The sequence below is a fragment of the Equus przewalskii genome, chromosome 3 (genome assembly GCF_037783145.1).
Source record: "Equus przewalskii isolate Varuska chromosome 3, EquPr2, whole genome shotgun sequence".
Lineage (NCBI taxonomy): Eukaryota > Metazoa > Chordata > Mammalia > Perissodactyla > Equidae > Equus > Equus przewalskii.
This window is the reverse complement of record NC_091833.1, coordinates 85457458-85472857: the sequence shown is the minus strand read 5'-3', so window position 1 is coordinate 85472857 and position 15400 is coordinate 85457458. Positions and strand designations below refer to the sequence as shown.

Below are 15400 nucleotides of genomic sequence, written 5' to 3'. Positions count from 1 at the left end.
TTTGAAAGTTTCAAAATTTAAAAAAATCTTTTTTTGCCTTTTCCCTCTACTGTTCAGTTCTCTTTACTGGAGGCACCAAGATTATCTGTTTCTTGCCCTGTACTGTTTTAAAAATCTGTTCTCAAGTGTCTGTGGCCCAAGCATTCACCTTTCAGACAAGTCATAATCACCTGGAGCCTCCTCACTGTTCCATCCCTCCTGTCTGTCTCAGTCCCCCTCTTTTGATATCAATGCCAGGTCCTGGAGAGGGGTCAGTCCCAGATAGGGGGACGATTCTAGGCATATGTGCCTGCATATTTATGTGCCTTCATTTCAAAGTCAAATATAAATGTTTTAAGAATTGCTCATTTAGCCAGTAAATCCATCATGTGCCATGGATGTCACAAAAAAGTACAAAGAATGGTCTCCTAAATGCAGAAAGCTTTAGAGTTTAGTTGGGGAGGCAAAACTGATACAGCCATTTGAAAACAACTTCTAAGCTGTGTGACCTCGACGGTGCGTCCTGAGGTTGTCCAGAGAGGAGCAAGGGTCGTGTGGACTGGGGCTCTGGGGAGAGCTTCATGGAGGAGAAAGGATTTGAACGGGGCTTTGAGGGGCGAGTGTGCTCGGTGGGTGCTGCGAAGTGAGGGCTTTAGAGGCAGACCTGGTTGTGTCACGGCAGCCTCCTTGCTGTCCTTCCACCATGCCAGGCTCGTTCCTGACTTAGGGCCCTCCTGTTCCCTCTGCCTGGAGCGCTGGCCCCTAACCTGTTGAGCTGATTCCTCACCTCTAAGTCACTGCTCTAATGTCACCTGCCCAATGAGACCTGCCCTCACCACCCTGTTTAAAACCAGAATCCACCTCTGTGCTCCAAATGCCAGTTGTTCTGCTCGAGTTTTTCCATACCTTTTACTAGTTTCTAGGACCTTCCGTCATTTGATGTTTTAAATTATGTTAGTTGTTTATTTTCTGTTTTCCCCACTGGAAGGTAAGTTCTGGAAGGGCAGAGATTTTTGTCTATTTGCTTCCCTGGAGTAGCCTTAGCACTTAGACACTGGCCCATGGTAGGAAATCAGTAAATGGTTGTTGAATGCATGAATGAATGAAGCCATCCCTTCCTTTCCCCTAGACAGAAATTGGGGAAAGAGAGGGTCCATGGAACAACATTAATCGGGTCACCCCTATGAGCTCAAGACTTCTCTTTGCATTTCTAAGGGAACAGCAATTGAAAGTGTATGGCTCAGAGCTGGGCCTCTTTCTTATTTTCTGCAGGCCTGAAGATACACAATTTGGAAGTAGGAAATGAAGGAAAGAAACTAAACATTGTTCTGCATATTAATGTGACACACTGACTCTGTGGAGAGAACGGCACCTTGAAATTTATGAGCAGTTAGGAAATGATTTCTCCTCATCTCTCCACGTTTGGATGGTGCTGATGAAGTGCTTTCCCTCCCTCGGTCAGCTGGTCCAGCCCCTCTGCCTTAAGTCCGCCTGTATATGCTGATGAAACCCACGTTTACGGCTTTTAGCCTGACATCTCCCCTTGCAGATCTTGTCTAAATTGTCCCCCCTCCCCCTCTCCTGCCCCTGGACTTAACCATCTCTGTAACTGGCATCATCACATACGTAGTGGCTCAGGTCCCAAAGACTCCCAGTAGTCCTTGATTCCTCTTTTTTCCTCCGTCCTCCTATCTCATTCCCTGGCAAGTCCTGAGAGTTCTTCCCCAAAATATATTCTATCCCCACACTGTTCACTGTCCATCTTCCCCACCATCATCCTAGTCCAAGTCCTCATCATCTCCCCTCTGGACCGCTGCCTGAGACTCCAACTCCTCTTCCTGCTTCCTCCCTTGTCCGCCACAATCTATTCTCAGAGATCAGCCTGAGGGAATCCGGACAGGCCACCCTCCTGCTTAAACCTCTTTAATGTCTTTCCATTGCCCTTAAATGAAATCTAAACTCCTTACCATTGCCAGGTCTCCACCTGGTCTGGCTCTCACCTGCTTCTCATCACCGATCACACTCCTCCTGTCTCATGATGTTGGTCTCATTTTCCTTCTTTGAATACATGGAGCTCGTTCCTACTTCGGAGCTTTTACACTTGATTTTCCCTTTGTCTGGAAGGCTCTGCCCCAGACTGCTGAACTCTCTTCCTTAGTCAGATTACCTACTTACAGAGCCCTTCCTGACCCTTGTATAATGCCTTGCCACCACAAGTCTATCTCCTTTTACAATATTGTAGGTTTTATAAGGGATATCAGGAATCATTTTGATTATATGTCTATTTTCCAGCATCAGTGAGGTCCCAGCAGAAAACATCCCTCTCAAATGGGATAATTGAAGACAGCTTAGTAAAGGGACCATTTACAAAGATTTAGGCAGGTAAAGGGAAACCAACAAAGGAATGGTCGTGTGCCTGGTAGCAACAACAGGGAACTGTTACCACCCCAAGGCCTGAATGGGGCAGAAGCAGGGAACAGTTACTTGAACCTGGAGAGAATAGCTATAGTTTACAGGAGAGGCCATCTGGTAGGACTGTGGCCCAGAAGAGAGAGTGTCAGTGCAGAATAAACCTCAAACCTCACTTTCCTGCTTCTATCCTGTCTTCTGTTAGTGCTCCTCATTGGCCTAACCCAACCAAAGCCAAAGCGCAAGGTGCTAACTGATGCAGTCCATAAAGGTAAGTCTCCAAGGCAAGAGTAGGCTTGGAAAGAGTAGAGAGAGAATCTTGTGGGACAAACAGAAGATATCCAGCACACACCTCTGCTAGAATGCAAGCTTTGTGAGAGGAACAACTGTCCCCAAAGATCTTGGCACACATCGGTACCCAAGACATATTTGTAGAATGAATGGATGAGAATTCTTTGTCTTTGGGGGATATGTCTGTTTAGCCCAACAATTATTAGCTATAAAATTGGGAGAATAAATAGATGTGCCTTCAGTGCACACTGATAGGAGTGGGAGGTCCTAGTGGACTCCGTTTGGCAGGTATGTGCCCTCCCTATGCTGGGCAGTGCTGCCCCTCCTAATCCTCCTACTGAAGCCCTGGTCAAGGGGCTGCTGTACGCTTGACTACTCAGACCTGGAGAAATATGCCTTGGATTGAGGTGTGGGAGGGGATTGATTTGGCGCTGAGGCCAGTTTCCAAGAGGAGAGGCTGGGGTTTCCCAAAAGATGGGTTGAGATTCAAGAGGAGGAAGCAGCAAGGAGGTACTTTAATAGGAATGTGCAAACCTGAGGCTAGGGGTTCCCTGGAAAGATTTAACTTATGTTACCCTCTGGACATGTTACCTGAAACAGCTTAGCTGCCTGTTATGCAATCTGTTTCCTTCAAATTGGAAGAGAAGGGATTAACATTGAAACCATTTTTCTTAAGGAAGATATGCCAAGGACCACTATGTATGTGCTTGTATTAAGGAACAATAAATAATATATGCAGATTTGTTATTAGGAATTCTCCTCTCTTGATGCCTCCCGATTTTTTAATGAGAGACTTGTTCTTTTTTTTAAGGTCCAAAGGGATTTCACCTGGTTAAGGTCTAAATGGAACTTTGTCATGGGCAGAGGCCTGATGGCATTAGGCCTCAGGGAAAGAGACGTTCATTGTGGGCCTCTCAGTTTTTGCCTAGGGACAGCTTAGGGGCGAGAGAGATTGAAGAAGAGAGAGGGAGAGAGATTGAGATTGAGAAAAGGAGAGGGAAAGGTAGATGGAACAACCTTTTCAGGAAGGGGAGATAAATTTTAAATACCTTATTTGTGCCATTTCACATGTATAGCTTCGTTTATTCCTTAGACAGTCTTATGTCAGCAGTATTGTTTCCTTTGTACAGATATGTAAACAGATTAACCAAGAGATTAAGTAAATTGTCCAAAGTCACATAGCTAAGGAAGTAGTAGAAACAGTCCGTTGCCTTTAGTGGTCTGCCTCTCAAGCCCCTTCTTCCCACGGCTAGGAAGAATTAGAATGAAAGGTTGCTGGGAACTCAGTTGTGATGTGGAAGAGTTTGCCTTTTCTTCCTCTTTGCCGTGGCTTTTTTCTGCCACAGCAGACTCTGCTCTGAAACAGCTTCCAGGTGAGCATGAAGGATGGATGGGCCACTGAGCCCAAAAAGGATGGGAGGGAGGGAATTGGTACATTTGTGTTTCACGCTATTTCCAATATAGAGAACACAAAGTCTGTTTTGGTTTAAGAAAGATCTTCCTTAAGAAAAGTCTCTTTTTTTAAGGAAGACAGATAATGTGAAAAATACCTTTCTAATCTAGTAATGTCGACAATGATTAGGAAGCAGTATGGATAATGCACTGGTGGGTAATCAAGAGTGAATATTGCATAAGTCAGTGTAATGATCATTATTTCTTCAAGAAGGAAAGAGGAGAGAACTTCCTTAGAGAAGATGGGAATATTGGCTCAAAGGATTCTCCTCATTGCACAATATTTTTGCAGTTAGAGAACACCCTTTGTGTAAAGGAAATTTGGGGTTGGGGAAGGAGAGAAATATACTAACCCAAGACCTTTTTCTTTTTTCTGTTGTGAGGAAAATTGGCCCTGAGCTAACATCTGTTGCCAATTTTCCTCTTTTTGCTTGAGAAATATTGTCACTGAGCTAACATCTGTGCCAATCTTCCTCTATTTTATGTGGCATGCTGATACAGTGTGGCTTGACGAGTGGTGCTAGGTCCGTGCTCAGGATCCCAACCTGCAAACTTCCAGCTGCTGGAATGGAGCACACAAACTTGACCACTATGCCACTGGCCAGCCCCCCATGACTTTCTTGTATTAATGGGTAAAAATAAGAAAGAAAATGTGAGAGGAATAATTGTTGGGAGAAAGGTTTGTGCAGGAAGAAACACAAAGCCATTCTAAGCTGTATCTGGGCTATATATCACATTGAGGATGTATTTACCATTAGACTGACTATGTCTACAAAGCATGAGGCAAGGCAAGCCAAGCATCTATCATAACAATTTTGTCCCATGCTCAATCACGTTGTCTTTGAGGTCTAGAGAAGATTCCACTGCCCTGGTAGCAAGCTAAACCAACACTATGTACTTACTAGTTGTGGTAGACATTGCTAATGTCCACTGATATTTCCAGTTCTCCCCTCCTCAGACATATGGAAGACTTATGTTTTCTTGCCCCTCCATTAGTTGGGTGGAAGCATGTAACTAGTTCTAGCCAATAGGCTAGGAATAAAAATGACATTTGCCACTTGTGGGGGAAGCATTCAAATGCTGGTGTGTTATTTTCCATTTTCTTTCTACCGTGGTGAACTAAGAAGTGTCATATTGAGATGGAAGTGCCTAAGATTGAAACCTGGAATGGTGAGCCACTATATGAGGACAAATGTCCTGAAGAGCCATCTGGACTTGCAATGGATTTAGTGTGAATAAGAAGTAAACTTCTGTTGTATTAATACCATGAGATTTTTGGTGATGTTTATTACCACAGCCTAACCTAACCAATCCTAGCTAACATACTAGTGAGTGGATATATGCACATAGAGAGAAGTCAAGAAGAATGTCCAAAACAGGCCATTGGATCTGGTTCTAATTTTATCTTCCAATTCAGACAAATAACATAGAAGATAGGGATTCAGGGATAACTTCTCTTCTTTGCATTTTGCCACCAGCTACTCAACTGGGGCACCAGTAACCTTGACTCTTAGGGCCACCTCTTGTGCTTGCTTCTCTGGTGGCCATTGATCACACCCAAACCCATTCCCCTTTGTTCTAACCCCCCTTACCCAAAGTCTGGCAACTTCTCCTCCATGGCCTTTGGTGTGCATTTCAGTCCTTCCATTTTGTTCTGAGGACAGGGCAGGAGGTACTTAGGATTCTTGTGTAAGGATCGTCTTTAGGACAGTCAGAATTTTCCCCTCTCAAGACACCTCCTCTCAGCAGGGATTCTAAGAGTTATGAGACTGAAAGAATCCAGTATTCTGGATTGTCTGTACATTGGTCTGTCCCGTGTCTCAGGAAGAGGTGTTGTATGTATGAGGAGAAGTAGTAAGAAGAGGGAAACTGACTGCCTTTCTCACCACACTAAGAGTCAGGAAAATGAGACTCCTCTGTGCCAGGATTCTGTGGATGCCAATGATGATGACGCCTGACTTTTTATTTATGCAGTCTTTTTTCATTTCTGCCTAACATGAATGTGGTGTCAAGAGAACTAATAATGACTGCTCTTCAAGGGGCATGTGACCTGGTATTTATATATTACCTGCCCACTTCATAAAGTGCTAATGAATGTTTGCAAAGCTCTTTGAAATCCTCTGGTGAAAGGTGCAACGTTAAGTGAAAAATATTATTATTTTATTATTATTATTAGAAGGTTATAGACAGCTTTGAATGATTGGTCCTAAGAATAATTGACATAGCATTAAAAGAAGTGCCAGAAATCATCCAGATGGTTGCAGCGCCTCCAGCCCCATCAGCCTCCACGTTATATATATTACACTGTTTCCCTGACACCCATTCTAATAACCGTATAATTCACACATTAAATCACCACTTCCAGGGAAAGGTTGAGCTCACTCATAGCTCTATTGATAGTGACACTGAGAGGGTATTAAATGTTGAAAGGTCTAAAATGGAGAAGTGCTAAAATGGATGAAGAGGCCGGATCTAGCCACTGAATGGCCACCATGTTTACGAGGATATGGGAAAGGGATGAATGAGTCAGAAACACCTCAGAAACAGAAAGGAAACTTTAAAATAGAGTGAGATTGGAAAGCCATGAAAACAATAAAAATCTAAAGTGGGATAGGCCAATACATAGTAATATTCTTTATTGTATACCCTCTCTGGTTTGAAAAATAGTGGCAGCACAAACTGATCTTGGTTTTTAAATTCCTTTAACTTGGAGTTGTTTAGTACTTCTGTCTTCTGCATGAAATTCAGTCTCGGTCAGGTTGGCAAGTTGGGTCCAACTTACTTGCTAACTCTCGTTGGATGACAGTAGCCACCTGGAATCATGGGGCTCATTTGGACTTGGCAGGAAAGAGTGCTGTGACCCATTAGCAATGTCTGCCCGGGCAGAGGGAGGAGGAGGGGTAACCCATATGTGGGCTAGGCCTGACCACGTGTGAGGATGGCTGAGAAGGATGGCTTGGACTTAGTTCAGAATTGCTTTTACTCTGACTTATAACCAAAGCTATTAAAAAGCAGTGCAAAGGATTTGCTCTTGATAAGGATAAAAGTGGGAGAAAAGGGCTTCTTTCTGTCTCTTTTGTTTTTCTCACAGAGGACCACTTCAGTGTAGTGGCCTTGACAGCCTACGTGGAGGAGGATGACCTTAGGTCACTCAAAGGACAAAGAACTGTGGGCTTGTTGTCTTTTATGCCCAGAAACAACTTATTCTACCTGCTAAGGCTGTAATTTTACCACTCAGCAAGCCTCATCTCCCAGGTCTGATGTCTGGGTCCTGGGGTCTCTGCCACAGGGTCTGGCAGTTTTCTGCTCATGTCCACTACCTGTGGGCAGGCCTAACTATGGTTTGCCACAATGCACCACAGAGTGTCTGTGTCACAGAGTAGTTTCCAGAGTGGCATCCAGGAGATCTGTGAGCCTCCTTTGGATGACAAACTCATCTTGAAGTCTTATTGTTGATCATGAAAGGGTTTATATTTTGAGCAATTTTGTTTCTAGGAGCTTAGAATTCTCTGATTTCCATTTGGTTTAGAAAAATGGGATTGCTTCAACTTTGTATGTGAGTAGAGAAAGGAGTAGGTGAGGCAGGTAGCTTTGTGGGATCATTTGCTCAATAACCTCTACGGTAATAGTAATAGCTAATATTTGCTGAGCACCTACTATGCATGAAGCTTTATTCTTAATATTTACTTTCGTGACCTCATTAAATCCTCTCGATGGCCGATGATTGTTCATTTTACAGACAGGAACACTGAGGCTTGGATTTTCTTAAGGCAACACAAGCAGGAAGTTGTGGTTGGCTTTGAACAGGTGCACGCCTCCCTGTGTGCTGACCTGGATGGTTGTGGTAGCAGATAAGGCTGACTCCTCTGACCCCTCCTGGTGGTTTGTTAAATAGTCTTCATGGAGAACTAAAATAAAATATTTTGGTTATCTGTTCTTTTCATTTTAAAACTTTAATCTCATGTGTAGCCTTCAGATAATATGGCTACTGAAAATGTCACATTTACAGCTCATCCAAAAAGACTTTGGTTTAAAATAGTGGGTAACATTTTCCCTCTGTTTTTCATTATTTGGTTTAGGAAAAATCATAATGAGACAAAAGAAGAAATTGATACTGTCTAACATTAGTAGACTTTCACTTGATGCCAGGCGTCTCTTTCGTTTAAGTTAATAGAAGCAATAGAGACGTTAATTCTCTTCCTTCTTTGGGTGACGTACTGTCATTTAAACCAGCATAGAGTTCAATGTCCTCTCTTGTTAGCATCTTAGATTCTTGTCAGTCAACTTTGTTGCTTCAGTGGGCAGAGTCTGTGTTTTGGGGTACTGAGTGTAGAGGAGCACTGAGCACTTTTATAGCTTTACTATGCATTCTCTCCAAGATAAAACTGTCTATACTGATGTGTACCGAGTATGGGACATACCATTAAAAATCAGCTTGCCCTGAGGAGCCCAAATCTGAGGACAGAGTTGCTAATTTATCAAGATTCTAGTGAGGATCATGGAATTACCTTTACTGCTTTCAAATTTGTCTTATGGATGCCTTTTGTCTGTGTGAGGGTAAAATGGTTGAAATTTGATAGTATAAAAGTTGTTGGTTTCCTAAAAATTGGCCTTTACCAGGACTCTGTCAGTTTCCCTTGGCCAATTCCACTAGAAAGTCGTTAGCAGGTTTACATGAATAATTGCAAACTGCTGGCAGGTAACATGGAGATCTTAATCCAGTTTTTTTCAAGTGGAACTTAAAATGTATGTCTAGATAAATTCTTGTCTCCTTTGCTTTCATCCTTGATGCCTGCCCGTTTTGTCTGTACTAGGCAGACAGTAAGGAGAGAAACAATGGTAGAGGAGAAGAAAAGGAGCCAGATTGTACTTGAAAACCTTGCCAGGCTGCGAAGAAGTTGCAGTTTCAGTTCTTTCTAAACCTGGCTCATTGGATGCTCTCAGCCGTGTATTTGGAATCCGTTTCCTGCTTGGTAGTGTCTCCCGTAAGGACTTCTTGGCTAGATTCCATAACTTATCAGCCACTTTCGATTGCTGGAATAGTTCCTATTATATTATTCAAGACTCAGGCCTCTTCATTTTAGAAATTCAGTCTTGCTTGTCATGTAGATCTTGTGCCCTCCCTTCTCTCCAGCATAGGCTAGAGCTCTAGCTGTAGTGACTTGGAGTGTGTGTGTATGTTTGTGTGTAAGTATGTATGTGAGTGTGTAAAATTAGTGTGTAAAGGTGTGAATGTGTATGTATGTAAGTGTGTGTGACTGTGTATGGGGTGTGTGTTTTGTGTGTGCACGTGTATTTATGGAGGGGAGTTCGTCTTGCTCTCAGACGTCTCTTCCTCCTTCTAAGAACTCAATTCTCCACGGTGCTGGGGGAGAGGGGAAGAAAAGGGCAAGCACCTCCCAGCCATCCGGGGCAAGGTTGCAGCCTCCCCTTAGTTGACTGTGGGTTCTCGTCTTGCTCCATGTCCATGTAGGAGTGATATGGATGGTGGTCGCTTGTCACTGTTCACTGACCAGAGGCTCACTCCCAAGCAGTTCCCTAAGCATTAGCAGATCCTTTCAAGATCCAGCTGCATCTTACAGCAGCCCTGGCTGGTGGTTTTCCACTGTATTTCTCTGATGTGTTCAGCTCGTTGTCCTTCATTGTGGCAGTCCCCCATCTCTGCTACCGTCTGGAACTAACTCTTCAGCAGTGCAAGATCTACCTTCCTCCCTCAGAAACTCAAGGGGATGATCCTGGCTTCCTGTCCCTAGCAGTCTCGTGCCTGCCTCTCCTGCCCTGCTTGTCTCACTTCCATAATTCTTTTTTACATGGTCACAAGCACTGGGGCCAGATCACCAAGTCTCCTAGATAAGCAGTCATCCAACTGGGCAATGAAAGGCTGGTCTCCTCTTGACCAGTGAGTCTCTTGAGACCCCTGTTTGGATGAGCAGAGGGAACAATTGTAAACACTTCACTCCTTCTAATGTCACCCCAACGCTCTCAATCCCCTCTTTATATCGACTGGAGTGATGTGAATGGAGGCAGTAGATGGCAGGACAGACCCAAAGATACTCCTTGGCAATTCTTGTAAGTCCCGGGGGGAGGAGACCAGTCCTAAATAATGACATACTTACAATGTGACATATCGGGCCCTAGCTGCAATTCTAGGATAAAAGTTCTAGTATGTTTTTGCATAGACTTCAGATGAGTATTCTCTTCATTTACAGCCAAACCATGCTTGCTTTTAAACTTAACAAAGAGCAGAAGATAAGAACTAAAATAAGAGGCAAAATTTAAATAAAAAATAAAATAAATTCAAAGTACAAAGCAAAATATTTATTACAAATACTGCAAACTCCCTTTATTTTATTTATTTATTTATGTATTTTTAATTGCGGTAACATTGGATTATAATATTATATAGCTTTCGGATGTACATCATAATATATTTCAAATTCTGTGTAGATTACATCTTGTTCACCACCCAGAAACTAATAGTCCATCCCCTCACACCTTTAATAATAACACTAATGATAACTTAATAGGTGTCAAGCACTGTTCTAAATTGACATGTATCATCTCACTTAATCCTTGCAAAATGCTCTAAGTTCTTTTGTTATTAGCATTTATAGATGAAAAAATGGAGGCATGGAGGGATAATCTGTACTTGGACACAATACAGTGCATCAGCAGCAAATATATTAAAAAGATATTGCGCTAATGTTTATAATTAGCATTCTATGTGTGCCAATTACAAAAACAGTTTTAGGCCACTGTAGCAAAATCTAGAAATTGTAAGAGTGTGGCATCATATCCTTCTGAGAGGCAGTATGGGTGTAGTGGTTAAGAGCATAGATTCTAGAACCAGATTCTGTGATTTCAAATCTTAGCTCTCCTTTTACTAGCTGGGTGGCCATTTATGGCTGGGCTCCCTGCGCCTCAGTTTTTAAAAAGTAAGTGGTATTTAGTCTAAAGCTGTATTGGCAGAATTAAGAGAGTTGGTGTGTCTAGGTCAGCACTGTTGAATAGAAGTGGCATGTGGGCAACATGTGTAATTTTAAATTTTCTAGTAGCCACGTTAAAAAAAAGGGAAAAGGAATAGGTGAAATTAATTGTAATAATATATTTTATGTAACACAGTATATCCAAAATATTATCATTTCAACATGTAATTAATATAAAATTATTAATGAGATTTTTACATTCTGTATTTATTGTTCTGAGTCTTTGGAATCTGATGTGTATTTTAAACCTAGTCCATCTCAGTTTGGACTAGCCTCTTTCTATGTGCTTAATAGCCATGTGTGGGTGGCGGCTGCCATATTGGACAGTGCAGCTACAGGGTGCTTAGAACAGTGCCAGGCATGTGGTAACTGTTATACAGGGGTTATTGATTATTTTGCCTTCCAAATGTTTTTCAAATTGATCATTCTCTTCTTCTCCACTGAAACTCCTTAGACCAATTTATCATCATCTTTGCCAGGAACGATGGATTAGCCTCCTAAATTGGCCTCCCTATATTCACCAGCGACAGCCCTTTGCCATCTATTCTTCATACCCAAGTCCAAGAAATCTTTTCAAAGTACGTATCTGATCACATCCCCAGTGCATTACCCTGAGCCTTCCCTGTACTACATTCCTGCTTATCTGTGCTTCAACCACTAGCCTTTGATCAGTTCCCTGGACTGTCCAGTTACTTGCGGCATCCTTGGATGTGCTGCCCTTTCCTCCATCTATACTGCCTCTGGCGCCCCTATTTGTACTTCCTCCCTCCTTCCTCAGGAAGCCTTTTCTGGTGGCTTCCAGTCTCTGTCAGATGATTTTGTTAAAATGCTGTCATAGAATCATATTTTTTCCCAAAGCTCTTATCTGTTTATAATTTTGCTTTCATTAGTGTGATAAATTAATTAACCTGTCTACTGCCCCGACTAGACTGTAAATTCTTTCAGAGCAGGCCCTGTATTTGTCTTGCTCACCATTTTGTCCCCTATACCTAGCCCAGTGCCTGGCACCTTGTGGGCCCTTATGAAGTATTTTTTAATAAATAATTAAAATAAGTGAATATGCCACTATTGTTCTACAAGCCGCTGCAAAAACAGAATGAGGGGAATTTAAAACAAGGAAGAAAATACCACAAGGTCAGCTTTCAGTTTAATTTAAATTCTTAAAGGATAAGAACAGAGGGATTCTAAAATAGAATAACGTACTGTGTAATACGATTCAGAAAAATTCACAAACATGGAAATACCAACATTTAGACTGACATGAAACAAAGACATGAGCAGACTGTGTCCTTAACCCCTCCAAGCATATAAAACCAGCCTATAAAAGAGAAAAAAGGAGATAGGGAGCAGGAAGGAACATTGTGAGCCATGCTCTACTTCTCTTGTCCATGAAAAATTGAGTACGAGTTGGGTATGGAGAAGTATTGGTGGTAAAGAAAGCTTGGGGCTATATGACAGATTTTATATGGTAGTTCTATACTATTTTCTCTGTATAATTGAACTCTCATGGAAATTCCAGTATCTCAGAAAATAGTAATAAAATGAAGTTGTAATGAGTCAACAGATATGTATGTCTTTCATATACTATGTCCTGGGAATACGATGGAAAACAGACAGCTGTGGTCTTTGTCTTTTTAGGTTTAGGATGCCATCAGTCTCTTACTTCTCCCTCTCTCAGTTCAATGTCAACTGAGCTCGGACCTGAGAACTAGATTAGGATTAAAGTACGGCGTCAGGACATGTAAAATAAGTGACAGTAAAGGTGGTTCAATGAACCTCACTAATAAGGTAGGTAACTCATTCTTCCTGTCTACCTACTAGGAGATGGTGGAGAAACTGAGTCCAAGAGTTTTTCCAATATTGCTCCCTCTTGGAGTACAGATGACTACTCCTCTCTAAGAAAACATGAAAAATAAATGAGAATACCTGCTTCTGCTAACATTAAGTTTGTAGCCTCACTAGTTGATTGGAGAGAGAACACTAGAAAGAGGAGCAGGTTGGAAATGGGAGGAGGCAGAGAGATCAGATAACTTCTATTTTGGATGAGCTAAATTATATTCCTATAATAAATTAATCACAAAATCTCAGGGACCTAACCCAAAAGAGTTTTAGTTCTTGCAAACACAATGTCTGTTGTACATTTGGCAACTCTCTAGAGCAGCTCCCCTCCAAGTAATGAAAGAAATCCAGTCACTGTCATCTTGTGGCTCTTGTCTCACCACAACTTCCAGATTTCTGGGTGACTTCCTGATTGCCAGGGCAGTGGAAGACAGATCTGACATACATCACTTCTGTTTCCAGTCCATTGTGCAGAGCTAGTCACGTGACTTTTCCTAACTGCAAAGTGGGCTGTGAGGTGTTGTCTTCTGTGTGCCCAGGAAGGAGGACGACTGGATGTTAGTGGGCATTAAGAATGTCCATCACACAGATGATGCATTTAAGTTATCTCTGAAATATCCAAGTAGAAATATTCTGTATGCAGTTCGATACATGGGTCTGGAACTGTGAGTTTCAAACCTGACTGTGCATAAGAATCGTCTGGAAGAGATTGTTAAAAATTGATTCCAAGGTCCTGTTCTCAGGGATTCTACTTTGGCAGATGTGGAGTTAGGCTCTGGAATCTGAACTTGTAGGTTCTGCAGAGACCGTAATTTGATAAACTTTCATCTAGAACTTTAAAATGCAGCAGCTTAGTGATGGTACTTGGCTGCCGTTGGAGGAGATGAGATCACCCACAGAAAGAATAGTGGAGGGCAGAGTGAGAAAAAGTTTCACCCTAAAAGCCCAAGGAATTCCAAGGGGAAAGACTGTTTCAAGAAAGTGGAGGAGTAGGGATACTCATTTCTGGCAAATGCTGCTGAGAGATCATGTAGGATGAGGACTGAAAAGGTTCATTGTGTTTAGTGACAAAGTGGTATCGATAATCTTAGCAAGAGCTGAAGGCCGACACCAGATCTGCATTCACTGAAGAGTGAGCGGGAATAGAGAAACAGTGTAGACCACTTTTTAAATTATTTATTTTATTTATTTTTATTTTTCTTTCATATTTTTTTTAAAGATTTTATTTTTTTCCTTTTTCTCCCCAAAGCCCCCCAGTACATAGTTGTATATTCTTCATTGTGGGTCCTTCTAGTTGTGGCATGTGGGACGCTGCCTCAGCATGGTTTGATGAGCAGTGCCGTGTCCACGCCCAGGATTCAAACCAACGAAACACTGGTCCACCTGCAGTGGAGCGCGCAAACTTAACCACTCGGCCACGGGTTGAGGGTTAGTAGGCCCCAATGTGGACCACTTTTTGAGGAAGTTTTGCTGCAAAGAGGAGGAGAGAGGGTGGTAGCTGAAGGGGGTAGGTGGGATCAGGGGGATTTTTTACAAATATAGGTGAGACTTGAACATAATTCAGTGCTAATAGGAAGGAGCCAATAGTGGGGGTTAAGTTGAAGAAAGAGTAGATGAGATCATCACTAGATTTCCTGAGAACCTGGGAGGGGTTAGAATATTGAAGAATGGTTAGGAAGGATTTGCTTTAGCTTGACAGAGGGAACACAACTTCATTGTAACAGGAGGGAAATAGGAAAAGATGGATATAAACAGATTGCCAACTTTGAGTGTTCACTGGAACCACCTAGGAAGCTTAAAAATATATTCTGTTCTCCTGTCCCAGACCTAAGATTCTGCTTTAATTGGCCTCCTGTGTACCCTGGGCATCGGAATTGTAAACAAGCTCTCCCAGATGATTCCAATGCACGACCAAGGTTGCCAAGGTTTTCACTGGACTAGAAACAGGCAGGCTTATGGTTCTTGTAAATTCTTAGGTCCCAGCTTACATAGCATTTCCTTAGAGAAGATTCCAGAACACCCATTAAGTTAGGACCCTGGATGTATGTTCCTATAGCACTATACTTGCTTACTCTCTTCTTTCACTTTGAATTTCTTATTTAATGCGTATCTTCCTCACTAGATTGTATGCATGTAGTTGTGGCCCCATGTGTCCTACTTACTTGCTGAATCCCCAGCAGGCAGAGAGTAGACATTCCATAGTTTTTCTGAACAAAGACATCGATCAGACTATGATATGGCAGGAGAAGGCACAGGTTGAAGGAACACAGTGGTGACTCTGGAAACTGTGCCCATGCTGGCTCTGGCTGTGTCTGGCCGTGGCTGTGTGGGAGCTGCGTAAGTGCTCTGTGCCTCTGGATGTAGAACTCACCCAACCAGCATTAATGTAAATGTCCATGTAATTGTAGCTGCCTGGCAAAATTGGCTGCAATGTAAGATGATAA

General features: G+C 42.4%; 1 long non-coding RNA gene across 12 annotated transcripts in view; it reads left to right on the top strand.

The window, feature by feature from the left end:
* LOC103562092 (uncharacterized) overlaps positions 1-15400 on the top strand; it is a 156465-nt gene that overhangs the window by 74431 nt on the left and 66634 nt on the right. For 8 of the 12 annotated variants that reach the window (XR_011538773.1, XR_011538767.1, XR_011538771.1 and 5 more), the window contains exon 3: positions 12756-12905. This is a non-coding gene — a long non-coding RNA (uncharacterized lncRNA). Of the gene's footprint in view, positions 1-11571; positions 11696-12755; positions 12906-15400 lie in introns of all 12 variants that reach the window. The other 4 variants (XR_011538772.1, XR_011538777.1, XR_011538775.1 and 1 more) reach the window with 1 other exon arrangement.